The following is a 15,844-nucleotide window of genomic DNA, read 5'->3' on the forward strand; positions in this document are numbered from 1 at the left end:
CATTTTTATTCAAAAAAAAATGTGGCAATTAGACCTTTAAATAAAGCATAGGAATTTCATTCATATAATACATAGATTTGTCATATAATTATAATAATATACAGCAACGAAGTAAACGAAGCAGCAGCAGGGAAAGGAGCGTCGGCAGAGCATCCTGATGGCCGTCTCGATACGTTATGGCTTACTCTCACAGTCACACCAACAGATGAAGCACATCAAGATACAACAGAATTGGATTCAATAAGTAACGAAGACAAATAAAAACATTATACAAATTTAAAAAACGAAAAAAAAATACAAAGACGATAATACCCGTTGCCTGTGTTATTATAATTATGCAACAAAAACTTGTCATTGCGGTTACAAGTATAATAAAGTGTAAATTATCAAGTTATTATTATAAAGCATACCATTTATAAAAAGAATGATAATAACTGACATTAAGCCAAGCAAGCTTCTCCTTGCTGATTTAAAAAGGACGACTTATTTTATCATAATGTAACTTGACATTTATCCGGTATGATTTTATAGCATTTACTTTTGAGACAGTATATTTTTTAAACGTCTACAGCGATACGGATAAAAAAACAAAACAAAACAAACGAGAATCGTATTATTTTTAACCGTTCACGTTGATGTGAAAGACGAGACAATTAACAATTCGTCTTGTTGACGTTTCTAAAAATACTTATCCAGTATTGGATGTACACTGACGATAGTCATACTTATACTTGTACTGTACATTGTTCGAGCTAAATTAACTAACATTTAAATAGTGCATTCAATAAGCTCTGCTCCACTTACAAGCTAGTAATACATCTATAATAAACATTTCATTATATTGGACATAGTAGATGTAGATTCTAATTAATATAGTGAACTGGGGAGGGTGAGGTGCAGTGACTCGTGTAAGCGATTGAAAGGGTATTTGCTAAAAGGGAACGATGCAGGCTTCTAGTCATCCATGTTCGCTGCGTCCTGTGATCAACTGACTGCTGCCAAGTGACTCTACAACAGTTAATTGATTTCCGAACCCTATTTGACTTTATCTTCTACGTTTTTAACACATACAAAAGTATTTCCTTTTTTACTTTTATTACTCCTGAGCCGAGATTGCCCAATAGCTAAAACAGATGGACCTGCCACATGGGTCCACTAACCCGCTTTTGAGCAGCGTGATGAAATATCTCCATTAATAGCTTCAAGGCTTCTTCTCAAGAATAGTGATGTTTTGCCCAGAAGTGGAATATTTACAGATTTTTAATTAACGTTCTTTCTGTCTGTAAGGATTAATAAAAAATTGGATACTGTTCTGATTACAGTATGAGTAATCGCAAAGGAATTATTCCGTGAACAATCTTTATCTAGATGTGCCACACCTCGCGGAGCTATTAACTCTAATTTGCAAACAACACAATCCCTTTACGATGACAGAACATACCTTGTCAGCGTAAGTACTCGCTTCGCTTTACAACAGCCTCTTTCATAAACGCCTCACATGATAATTCACGGTGATTGTTCACGGTCTGGAACACGCGGTAAACGTGAGCCGCGACCACAAAAAAGGGATTTGTTTGCTTTTTTTGATTCTGTTTGTTTTTTTTTTTTTCTTTCGAGGCCTATGCGGCTTTGACCACTATATATGCGTGTTCGCGGTCGGTCAGCCAGTGCGCGGCGAAATTTGCTTTTTGCATCGCATGAAACGTTTGGGGGAGCGTGTACATAGACAGCTGCCGATAATAATTACTTAGCACACGAACCCTTTTACACCTTGCACGCGTTGTATCGCTTAGTTTCCGCCAAACACGGGTAATTTATAACTTTTTAACATAAATAACGTGTATGAGTTGTATGAAACGAAATACCGCTGACTAAATAAGCATGTTATTACGGTATCGTTTTTGGATAAATTAATTCATATTACTTAAATCAATTTACCCGTTAAGTCACGCAATTCGACCCTTTTAGGTTTTTAATATTAAGTTATAATAATATCAGCTCGTGGAAGTTAAACGAAGTCATTTAAAAGATACGCTATATTTCCCGTATCGAATCTAATGGAATAGAAATAATCGCTAGTTTTTCCTGGTGATTCGCAGGAATCGTCCGTCCAAAATAGGAATAATGAACTATTGAAAACGATGATTCAAAGAGACGTTTCCAAGAAAACGGCGCCGACAAGAAATGCTTAAGCAATTACGAACATCTGTCGACTGATGTCCTTGATGTTTAGAACGATACCTAGACTGTCTGTATATTAATATTAATACTCATTTGACTCTTTATGGATGGCGGATAGACTTTCACGTCATTAACTATTCATACTTTAAATATGTATATATATATATATATATATATAACTTTGAAATAAAACTAGTTTTTAACGGATTTAATCGCGTATATTAATTATTTTAACATCCCGACGTTTCGAGCACTTTGCAGTGTTCGTGGTCACGGGCACACTGAGTCTGCGAACGAACGAACATTTTAAAAGTTTTATTTCGATGTGTAATAATCGCGAAAATCTAAGACAACATTATATATAAATTTTTTATGTGGCTTGTGTACACGTGAATCTTAACCGAAGATAATGAATATAAATTCGCCCAAACACAACTTGGCTTTATTTGTTTGTAAATCAGCTTGGCGGTGAAGTCTTACATCCAGGTCAGGTAGGAAACCTGCATGTGTCGGATGAAATGATGTCGATGCAAAACATGTTCCAAAAAGTTCTCCTTGAACGGAGAGGAGAGCTTTTGCCCAATAGTGATGCATACATATGTATTTTTTTTTTCAATATTTCCAAACGTTACCTACGTTACTTAATAGCGATCGACTTTTATATTTGCACATTCATGGTTATTATGCGTAACGTACGAGAAATCACTTATTTATAGAAATTTATCAATAGTTCTGGTGGTGATTATTGTTCGAGATTCATTGCAAGTACACAATTAAATACTAGTATAATGTAATATTATTTTTAAAAATTTGTTTGTATAATTTGAACAACTAACAGTAATATTTAAAATATATTTTGGTATCATTATGTTGTATATAAGATGATAAGAAAATATAAATAATTCAAGTTGGCTCTTACGAGAACTTTTCAATCTTCATTACGAGATTAAATGCGAAGATACCACCGGTTCGAAATATACATTGTATAGAGTACTTATGTATGTAACTTTATTATCGTATTAGGTTAGGTACGCGTGGTACGTAAGCCACTAAACCCATTTCAATGAAACTCAGCGTAGCGATCCTTAGGTCATCAGATTATACATTAAACACGCTCTCCATCAGCTTCACAAATTGACTTGATTGTAAGAAAAATTCAATATCATATCTAACAAGACTTTTGACTTGCACTTTTCTATGGTTTAAAATTGTCACAATTCTCATATAATTTTTTTAATTACATTATGACTAACAATCATTTCATCATTGAGCTGATCTGACGAGACCCTAGAGGTAAATATAGGATAAAACTATTAGATTACTATCATAATAATTAATTATAAACCACTCTGACTTTGGGCTCGTTTGGTTTGTTTCATTACGAGTCACGTAGATTGTATTTTTTTTAACGATAATATGTATACTAAGCAGTAATGGTCCTGTGAGTACAAGACACGAATCTTATCCCATGATACTGAGTGCAAAGCAATACTGAATGAATCTATGTTTATTTATCTTTTGTTCCTCGTGAAACCTTCACGTAGCGTATGATAATCAAAAAAGTGTAACCACCCACATTAGAACAGCGTGGAAAACAGCAAGTGCACAGTGAACTCCAAACCGTCTTAAAAGAAGAGGCATTTGGTTTATATTTCTTACTTTTTTGTAGGTATATTTATTCAGGCAAGTTACCAAAGTCTATACCTATAACATGCGTCGCAACTTGCAACACTATAATTAAAAAAACCGTGATTTTTGGACATCTTGTTTTTTTTTGTTATTTATTTATTGTTTATAGTTAGTTTTCCACATATCAATTTTTTTTTTATTTCTCTATATAAATACCTAAATATTTGCTAGTTTTTAATATGACATTCAATAATCGTATAATGCTTTTATATTCAATAGTAACATGAATTTGATACTTTAACAATTATGTAACAAAACATCAATTACCGACAAGATACGTATTATACGTAGCGAATAATTAGTAGGTGGCGAATGTTATCATAGCGGATTAAAGCGAATTAGTTACACGATACACATACACACATAACACGAACGGGCTACATTTTCATACCATTACAAGAACTAGCCGGCGGAGGTAAGTGGAGTCAATAAAATAGCATATTTATTAAACACTCTCGTGTTGATCTTATTCCATGCGTACAATTAGCGTGAATAAATTACATCAATCGAATGGAAAATTACTGGTTCAACACATATTTACTAACATTAACATAAGATTAAGTTGCAAGCTGTTATTACATCTAATAATAGCAAAGATACGACAGACCACCTGTTAAAGAGGCCGCGAGTATCTTCACAAATTGTGAATATGATGCAATGCATGTCGAAACCGTTCTAGCGGGCCTCGGCGAAACGTATTCGTTCGTTGAGAGCACAAGACGTATAGAATTCGATATTTAAAATTGATACATATGTTTTTTTTTTAATAGGTACGCAGACGGGCAATTGGGCTATCTGATGGTAAGTGGTCACATCCGCCCAAAGACACAGCGTTGTGAGAAATATTAACCATTCCATACATCGCCAATGCTCCGACAATCCTTGAAACCGGAACACAACAATACCAAGTAATAATTTTACGCAATATTGATACAAATATATTAAAAATAAATAAATAAAATATGTCGGGTCGCGAACACGAGACCATAGATTCCGCTAACACGCTACTAGGCTACAGGCTAATATATTAAGTTCATAGGGCCCAATTAACTCTAATACAATTTCTTAGGTTGTTTTACCAAACCACAAAAAATCAATGAAATACTCGACCCACACGTGTGAAAGTCTCCTAGTAAGCATTGCTACTGAATATCTGATGTATGGGTAGCACGTACCCAGGCGGGCTTGCACAAATCCCTACCAAATAAATGCATGCGGCAGATTCTAATCTGACACACATACATGTTTCCTGAATTTTTTTTTTTTCAACATCAAGATTAAGATCAATTATAAACAGAAAGAACATAAACATTTGATGCGTGCCCGGATTGAAGCACGCGATTTTTTTAAAACGCGTTTTCTTTACGCTCGTCTAACTCATCGGGTATTATTTATTACTCAGGTAGAATAACTATTTACCCATTTAAGTAACAATAAGTTAGCGTTATCGTGAAACCATTAACGTCGCAAGTGTAATTACAATTATATCTTATAATCTTAACAGATCCGACGGAATTAAGCAAATATAATAAATTTATATTTGCTTAATTCCGTCGTCGATGTAATTTGATCCACATCTATGATATCGATCTATATATCTCATAGTTTTGTGGCTGGAGATACTCCTTAATCGAATATAATGAAAATTTATTTAAGGTTTTATTGTGTTATTACGAGTCAAATTAAATTCATATTTATATTCAACCTAACATAGAAATACTTCTCAAATACCAGAATACATTATACGTCATTAAAAAAGGCGAATATCTATACAAATATTATTCACAGACAAACTTCAGAATCAAATATAAAAAAATCTGATGTAAAGCGAACATGAATCTCGAGGACATAGGCTAATGTTATTCACAAATCTGACGACCCATTCCTAAAATGCGAGAGAATTCACGAGCAACAACTAGTATAAAAATTTAAAAAATGTAAATAGTTTAATTGTGTTTTTAATAATAATATACAAAACTTTCTTAAGTCGGTAACAAGCCAAGATTGCAACAATGTTTCAATTAAAAATATAAATAACTTTAATTATTGATAACGGAATATAAATATAATTTTATAACCTACTTACAAATTATTTAATGATTACGATAGCTTGGTATGCAAATGTACAAAAAATAAAGACCCAAATAATGACATATTCACTTACGCCGCAATACTATATTATAGTATCATCAAAGTCGTAATTTTTGTCAAACCGTTTTTTTTTTTAAATCATTTCTTTAATGTTTATAGTCGAAGTTTTTAAGCGCACAAATTTTCGACATCGTAGTTTTTAATTTGACATCCATTAAGTGTAAATCCAATCACTAATTACAAAGTCTCATAGACATATAAGACGGTTTTAGATAATATAATTAAGTATATGAGAACAAAGACTTCGTACAAATTCGTCTTAATTAAATTTACCTCCACATTCTAAAACGATTGTCAAAGTTAGATTAACTAATCCGACTAAATAATGAATGACGATTGGTCGTCTATCGCGTCATTGCCATTGACCAATCACAATTCAGATCGAAGTGAAATTATTTAATTGGGTGTAAATTCTAGATATGCTAATAAAATACCTATCATCAAACATTCTTGGCACCGTTCTACGCGTATATGGTATCTCTTCTCAGTGTAAATAATTCTAACACAATAACATATTACACAGGCGCACTTAACTGCTAAACGACGTGTTGTTGGCTTTAATGGAATAGGAGTGTTATTATAACTGTCTCTCTCGATTCTTTCTTGTTCTCTGTCCTGCCTTGATTTTTCGTCTGGCATGACAATTGTTTAGAGGAACGTTCTTCAACGCTTGTCAAGCCAAGTTTGATTGAACACGCTAGGTAATTTGCTATCAGCTTATTAACCTTTTCAAAAGAGATTTGATAATGATTGGATCGGTAGGTAATTTCTTAATTATTTTTTTTTTACTTTCAACTGTCTTTGAGAAAATAACTTTACTCCTAGTAACTTGAAATAGAAAATTGAGTATACGGTAACGCTATATATAAGACAATAAATATAATGATGATATTCCATTCATCATCATCACTTAGTAAATCATAGTCACTTGCTGGAATTAGGACGCTTCCTAAACACGCCATATCGTTTTCGTTTCTCGGGTTCCATCACCTTTTTCAGGTTAATCTACTTAAAGGATACTACGCTGCGTTTGCCGATCCGCGATCTCTACTCTAGGACTCACTCGCTCTAACGGCCATTGATCCTTTGGCATACGAGACGAGCTGATTACAACTTGAATCTGCAAATTTTGAAAGCTATGTCGCTATTTCCGAGGAATGTTATTCTGATTAACACGCTAAGCTACGTAATGGGTTTGTGGACCATTAACAATATAAGATTAAACAAATACAAATTCAGTTAGAATTAATTTGTATGAATTACCCCACAAATAATAGACAAGACAAACGAAACAGTATGACCATTAGAATCGCTACCTACGAAATAAGTTAATAACATTTGTCCAGAAAACAAATAACATTCGACCTGCCGCTGTCATGTAATGGACATATAAAAAAGATGTAGAGCTACGTGCTCGGTGATTGATCTCATTTCCTTTGTGTTCCATGGGCTAGGCATATAATGGCTAAAATACTTTGGCACTCGGCCAATTCAACTGCCATACATGTATTAAAACAGATCGAGATTTATAAGATATCCATATAAAATTATGGATAAGATTGTTATTGAAAATTTACTTTATGTTACAACTAGAGTTAATCGAGAAGTTTCTTCGTTTCTAAATAAATAAATACAAAGCATAGCGCGCTAAAATTGTATTACTTAAATCAGGAAAATTACCTGAATCAACCTCTTCAGACTTAATGATCAACACATCCCAAATCTGTAACGACTGTGTCAAAACAATTACTTAAAAGGTTCTAACAACATTATCAGAGCGAATGTGACATATTTGCTGATTGATATTCGCATCGGAACTTTAGACAGTGGTACGAGTTCTTTGATGGGCCGACTAACGTCCTTTATCGTACGACCCCGACCCATATCAACCTTGTCCCCTTCGCATGAATAAATACAAGCTCAATTTGTAGCTCGCGCGCCTAACCGACGCATCGATATACCATCACCGGTCTTAAATGAACCCAACCAATTCGACCAGATCGTTACACGTGAAGAATAAAGTCGAGAATTGTTTATTCAACAATGGAACGACGATTCTCGATATTTTGGACAAATTATGTAAAACTTGATCGCATTCGAATGTTGCTTGCCCTTGTTTAGTTTTGTTTAATAAATCGTATGATGACGAAAAATTGGATAATATATGGTAATTTACTTTAAATGGTTCACTTTATTATTTATAGGACCTATCTTTACATAAAGGTCGAGCTGTAAAAGGAATAAGTATGAAATAAATGTAAAGTATTTTAATTATTAAAACGTGTCTTTATAAGAAGTATTTATTTTTTAATTAATTGACCAATATTTTGAAAAATCGATGTACCCTTATTTAATATATAATTCGTGGGTTCAAGTTCAACCTCATGCCTTAATAATAATGGTTAAGTGGTTTGGTCGTGAAAGAGCAACAAACAGACAAGAGTTACTTTCGCATTTATAATATCAGTATAGAAATCGGTGCCAAAAAATACCAACATAATTCACTTATTTCCGTTTACCTTTACAATATTTTGCGAGAGACACTGATATGCATATACGTATCTCTTTCTGTCAACATCGATTTGCCATTCGAAGAAAGCAACAAAAACAATAGTCAGTAATCATAATTTAATATTAAAATAAATTAAGCATTTATAAAATATACATTTTTATTTTCTACTAAGCATGGTTGAAAGATGAATAATTTACAGACAGATAATACTAAACAGATATCAAATGGCGCGTCGCCCTAATGGAGGGGGATTATCAATTTGAATATCAGGAACGAGTTATTTACATAATACATCGGTGACGTCGTTATTGATGAAGATATTACGTAATAAATGAATTAAATTTAATTTGCAAACATAAAATGGATACATGCTTATAATTTATTGAATCTCGATCAGTCGTTTTATTAATTAGATGTTCGTGTGTAGATATTGCTTTTATTATACACGTTACATGTCAAATAGATGTTCGTATATATATGTTTAAGGAAATAGACTTAGACACTATCGGACTAATCTATCATGATAGTTGGTATATATGATATGAATTTTTTTGAGAAAGGTATAATATGACATTACAGTACATCAACTTTATATCGTCAACTGATCACCATGGCTATTGTTTTATGTACAGGCAGGAGGTCTGTTAGGTTTCCTAAGTATATAAAAATAAAAAAAATCCTCGTTTTGTGTATGCTTTCTTACCTATTCATTCGAATGAGTTAAAATTGTATACTGAGAGCATTTACGCGAAGGTCTGCTTTAGTATAAGAGATTGCCTCCATGTGACGCTGTAGAGGTCATTAGGGCCAACGGCAATACACAGGTCGGAGAAAAAAGAGGTTTAACGTATATTCTCCCTTCATAACAATTACTTTTGCTAACAAAAAAATATTAGCAGTATGAGTTCTACTTCATTTCTCGAATTAGTGAATTTATATTTGATATTAATCTTTATAGAACTAAAAAAATCCATTTAAATAACATTATTTTTTTTTTATTTAACGTACAATTTTTGTATGATAACAAACAAACAACAGCCACACAAGCATTCGATATTCTAAACATGAATTTCATTATTTAATACGGGTTACCTACCCCGGAACCGAAGTAACAAAATGTCATTTTAAAGTTAGAATATTAAACAAAAGTTTAACAGTCGACAGTCGACACGCGTTAAACTAAATCCCACTTTTATCGTCCATAAACATGTTTTTGCATAGCCGGTACAAAATTAACGATTCTTATCGGCGTCCAACGACTGCATTTCCTATCAGAGCAAAATAGCCCCGACCGTAAAACCTAAAAGTAAATGACTAGTCGCGTGTGACTCGGCCGTGTTCTCATATTATTTGTACGATTGCGTAGTGAGTCACATCGGGAAACCCTTACGTGACTCAATACGCAATCGCATTGTAAAATAATTACTTTATTGATATATGTTGTATCATATCGCTTATTCGATAAACATGCAATATTCAAATTAAATATCCTCATTACGTAATAATTTGCGGTAACCGCGTTTACATACCGACTTTAGTCTATTCAACGGACGTCGCGACTATTGTGCTAAAGGTCAGAAGGTCTATTTCGTCTCACGACAAACATTTTTGCATAAGAAACAGGTATTTTATCTTCTAAATATCGCAGGATAAAAACATTTAACGTATCGTTTTATTAATATCGTCGTGGAATTAAAAAATATATAAAATTTTAATCGATTTGACGTTTTAAATCATGTAATAAGTTGTGGTATCATTGAATCAAACATCCGGTAGGATAACATAAATTATATAGAGACAAAAAACTACCTAATATAAAGTCTGTCCATATGGGTAAGAATGATACCTTTATTTACACACGAGGAAAACATACGAGAGAAAAAGATAGTCGTCAAAAAAAATCGTATATAAGTCGTCAAAAAAAAGCGTAGATTAACAGGTGATTGTACGACTATTTTACTGTTAAGTTTTTTATTACCATTTATTTTAAAAGGCACAAAGCAAATATTTTGTAAAGCTAGTATAGGAAATATAAAACAATTCCATACACCGTTAATACCTCAACAACTTCGGAACCTAACACTGGCTCTAATCTCCTTCGAATACTCGAGAAAAAAACTTCATTTTTTAATCCCTCGGGGGGACAAATGAAACATGCTCTAAAATCAAGTCTCTAACACTTTTCCAAATCGGCCCATGTTAAGCGAGCAATGTTTATACAGGTTTAACCTCATTACGTACATACGTCACTAATTTAAGACATTCATAGGCGCCATTACCTACGCTGTGATTATCAAGTGTTTATCTTATCACGTCTGTTATGCCACAAGCATTCGTTATTCTTATTTAAAATAAACATCCTTAGAAGCCAAAAAAATAGTCGCTTATTGTTATGGGAAACCGTTAAAATACTAACTTTAATGTTTCAGAAATAATATAAAGTACAATTTACTTTTCTAAGGTTTTCCTCAATATTTCTTCGACCAGACATTAGCACTGAAAGAAATATTTACTAAAAAAGTGCCACCAAACCTGGGAATTGGGAATTACACTGCCTCACTCACCCTACCGACTGCAACACGACCGTACTAAGTAGGACTGTTTAGCGGTAGAATAGGAGATGAGTGGGCGATACCAATTCAGACGGAGTTGCACGAAGCACACAATATAAACATAAATAAAAGGACATAATAGTTCAGATTAAGCTACTAAAGAGAACACATTTGTATAGATGGCGGACAATAGAGATGGCACGTCACTCAAAAGTGCATCAACGTTGTCGTAACATCTCGTCGACAAATCCCCTTAAGCGTTCAATTGTCAGTCAATACACAATCAATGTGACACCACAAATAATGTATTCAATACGAAGGGGAAATAAATCCTGTTGTTACGTTTACCCTATTTACCGATTATCGTGTTACGAAACGTCCCTACACCCTATTGGCTTTATAAGGTTGCATTGTTAAATAATACAAGGTAATAAGTAACTTCGTTTCTTCATGTACAAGCTTGCAATAATAATGTTAATGTTTATCAATGTTGGAAAGGAGAATCTACTGGGCTTTTTGCTTGTTCCTTTTAGTATTATCTACATTCCGAGTAGTTAGTAGCTTTACATTTAATTTAATATTGTAACTTGACGAATCTAAAGCATGCGGTATAAGAATTTGTTTTTAAGTAACTGTTATCAAATTAATTTTTTTTTTTCGTTGTTCCGTATTCTTAAAGTCAATGTGACTTATTTATTCCATCTCGATATATATCATTTGTAATTTAACTGTCGTGTCCTCAATTTTGTCAAATATCAAATTGCCAGTAATAACCGCAGCAACACGGTTAGTACGTATCTAATAAACACGTCAGTTATCGTAGTAGCGGGTGAATGGCCTACAAGAGGCACACGAGCTGCGCAAGCTACCTGCTTGCACCGATTTGCTAATTATACTCAACGATATATATTAGAAATAAAACAAAAGATTCATACATACATTCACGAGCTATTCTCAATTGTTTTTATCGAAATGCTAACCTATTAAAAAGACTAAAGCCCTTTATGATAAATACTGGTTTTAGAACGTTCAGAATAATTAAATACCCAAGATATATATATGTGTAGTAGTTTTTTCAACATGTCTACACTGACATGTGTATGGTGTATACAACTCATCTTAGCTCTGAAATTAAAATTAATTAATGCGAAAACCGTACCGAGAACGACACACGAAATGTCGTCTAGTCAAGTTCAGGTCTTCAGCGAGCACCTGCCACTCGTCGGAACGGTGGCCGGTATCGAACGCGTCCGGCCCCGAGGCCTGAACGCATGTCCACATTGTAAAACGTAAATACATTTCGTTAGATTCGCTTAATAGCCTTGACTCGATCCTCTTAGCAACGTCTGTGGGAACGAATCGAGAGCACACGTTTCGTTTTGTTCTCTCCGTCTGCAGCCCATGTGAGCACGAAGCATCCGGCAGACTCACATTGTAACTTGACATTACATTGAGTGTTTATTTGTCAGTCTTTGTTATGCGATACATGATTAATGGCGGCTACACACGCAGAGACAAGATGTTCTGCATTAAGCTAATATAATATTAGTATTGTTACCGATTGTGTACCGATGTTGTATTTGATAGCTATTGGCTATTATTAGTTTTATAAAGTTTTATTTATCTTCATATGTTAGTATGCATGAGTCAATCTTGGTACTGAATTTCAAACCCGTTCCAACCAATTGAGCTGAAATTTTGCATACAATTTTGGTTGTGATATAAGAAAGCTTGCTCATTTTATACGTTTTTTTTTATAATTCTCACAAACCCAAGACGGTTACAAATACAATTTATGGCTTAACGTAAGCATCGTTATCTCACAGCTGTGTTATAAAGACGCAAACACGTATCGATGTGATGATCATTATTAAATAGCAATGCAACCTTGCAATTAAATTGATACCTATATAGATCATTTAATTATTAATAAGAATATCATGGCATCGTAAAAGATCAAAACATATGACACAAACTGTCAACTCGAAATATCATTAAGACGAAAGTCTGTAGACTAATAAGAATGGCGTAGTTGTCTCGATATGTAAATAAGGAGTATTCGAATAATGTAAAGATCAGTCAACTTTTTTAGCATTAGCAGCCCGTAAATGTCCCACTGCTGGGATAAAGGCCTCCTCTTTGAGGAGAAGGTTTGGAGCATATTCCACCACGCTGTTCCAATGCGGGTTGGCGGAATACACATGTGGCAGAATTTCGTTGAAATTAGACACTTGCAGGTTTCCTCACGATGTTTTCCTTCACCGCCGAGCACGAGATGAATTATAAACACAAATTAAGCACATGAAATTTCAGTGGTGCCTGCCTGGGTTTGAACCCGAAATCATCGGTTAAGATGCACGCGTTCTAGCCACTGGGCCATCTCGGCTCTTCAGTCAACTTGAGTCTTTAAATATAATAATTTTTTTTTAGGCTTAAAAAATAAAATAAGAATAGAGATCAATTGATCTCTATTAATATTATAAATGCGAAAGCAACTCTGTCTTTCTGTCTGTTATGCTTTCACGGCTAATCTTGCTTGATAGGACAGGCTACTATTTTACTAATAACCTACGACCACATCCTAAAGACCTAGGCGAAGCCACGATCTATACCTGATATAAAAAAGGGAAACTCAAAACGACACGACAACAATAAAGTATATAATACATTTATTAAGCCTCATATTAACGGTAACGTAAAATAACTTTTTTAATTATTACGTTTCAAATATATAAATTATTAAACATAGTACCAACTAACATTCGTTGCATGCTATATAAAGGCAATTTAGATTTAATCAGTTTGGCGTTATCCGTTCAATCGCGATTAACTAAAACCAAAACGCTACCGCAAATCTATTCGCTTGTCGATTAGTTTGTCAACCATGAACAATAAATTATATATTAATTCATTATTACGTTTACATTTGATCTAGTATAGTGTCTAACTTATAAAGCCACAGATCCTCAAACCGAAACGGTCCAACAGCAGAATAAAAAAAAGTTATTTCGTTTGTTCTGTTAATAAATTCTCAGTAGCAGGCCGCAGTCCGCAGTCTAGTAATTGGTGTGTTTACACTACCGTGATCGGAAAGCGCGTAAAGCCGTTGGTCCTGCGCCTGAACTCATTCCGGTCGTGTCGGTTCCGCCGTCCCATCGGATTATTAGAGTGAGACAATAGATAGTGCACCTGTACCTACTGTACACACTTGTACACTATAATAAGTCCAGCAGTGGCTAGTCTCTTGAGAATGGTCACTGTTGCTGAATTACGGTGCTGGTTTAAGCATATGAAAAAATGAGGCTTGTTTTTGTCTCAGAATTATTTTTATGCATTCGCATCGAGCGTGAGATTGCAAGTTTGCTTAAGCTTTTGTTTTAATAATGTGCCCTTGTTGTGTTATCGACATTTTCTCGATGTTAATGATTTCAATGGTACAAAAGCCACACGAATCCGATTGACAATTCACCGATTCTTTTTTCCTGTGTTTACTCCGATCTTGTAAATATTATTGTAACTACTGGTCCAATTTTAACGTGTAAGTCTATGTACATCTATTACAATTTACACAAGATATTGTACTAAACAAAGTACCTACTTATATTTCAAAACAAAAACGAAATGATATCATTGACCGCATATTTGATATTTAAGCGTCCGTATCGAAACTTAATATCGATTAACACGAAGTAAAAAGGACAAAATTCGCATACGTTTTAGTTTATTTGTAAAAACAATTTCGAAGTTTGCAAAAACAATACACTTAACGGAAACCAAAACGTAAAATACTAATAAACTCATCTCGTCAATTAAATGTATATCGTTATTAACATAACTTGGAATTCATGAGATAAGAATAAATCAATCTGTAATCAATGACCGAGAAAAATCGCTTACAAGATAAACGAAATCATATAAATATAATAGAGGTGCATTTAATTCGATTGATTTTTACGGTTTCACGCAGAAGCAGTTAATCGAATTAATTATATCAACCTGTATATTATTTAAAATTTTAGTTTTGGGGCGTTTTTTTGTTCATTATATTAATGTAGACATTTTATATCTAACATTATCGATCCGGGTGCTTTCAATTCGACCGAAACGATATTACCAACATACAAATTAAACTGCAGTAACTATACGTATGTTTTAAATATGAAACAAATATCTATACTCATCTATACTAATATTATAAATGCGAAAGTAACTGTCTATCTGTTGGTCTTTCAGGAGCAAACCACTGAACCGGAATTTAAAAATATTTGGTACGAAGCAAGCTTGAACTCCAAGTTCTCCAAACTCTCAAGTCTCCGCAGACATACTTTTCATACCTAGATAAGCAACCCCTAAAACGCAAGAAAAGTCGCGGGCGAACAATACGTTTTATAAAAATTAAGAGATATTAATAAATTAATGAAATAACACGCGGAGTAATTAAGCGCAATTCTTAGTGATTTATCTCATGGTATGCTGGTCAGCTTGTATACAATACACAAATATAAATGGTAATAAAATTACAAAACGCGCTTTAATAATCACCACAAACAAAAGTTCAATTATCAAGACGAACAGGCGTAACGAAATACTCGTATCGTATATTTGTTAAACTGCTCGGGTCCCAGTCTCCACCCAGCGTGGGCAGTGTGCCTCATTATATGCGGCAATAAAAAACGTTCGACTGTCTTACGTAACTTGTATTATTTCCGTGTCTGAGCAGCGACAGAGGTCAACGCGCATATGATCTTATTACACTACT

The 15,844-nt window shown here is 33.8% G+C and overlaps 1 protein-coding gene across 4 annotated transcripts in view; it reads right to left on the bottom strand.

Moving 5' to 3' along the window:
* LOC125065468 overlaps window positions 1-15,844 on the bottom strand; it is a 68,175-nt gene that overhangs the window by 44,815 nt on the left and 7,516 nt on the right. The gene's annotated exons all lie outside the window — the stretch shown is intronic.

The sequence above is a fragment of the Vanessa atalanta genome, chromosome 7, assembly GCF_905147765.1.
Source record: "Vanessa atalanta chromosome 7, ilVanAtal1.2, whole genome shotgun sequence".
Taxonomy (NCBI): Eukaryota; Metazoa; Arthropoda; class Insecta; order Lepidoptera; family Nymphalidae; genus Vanessa; species Vanessa atalanta.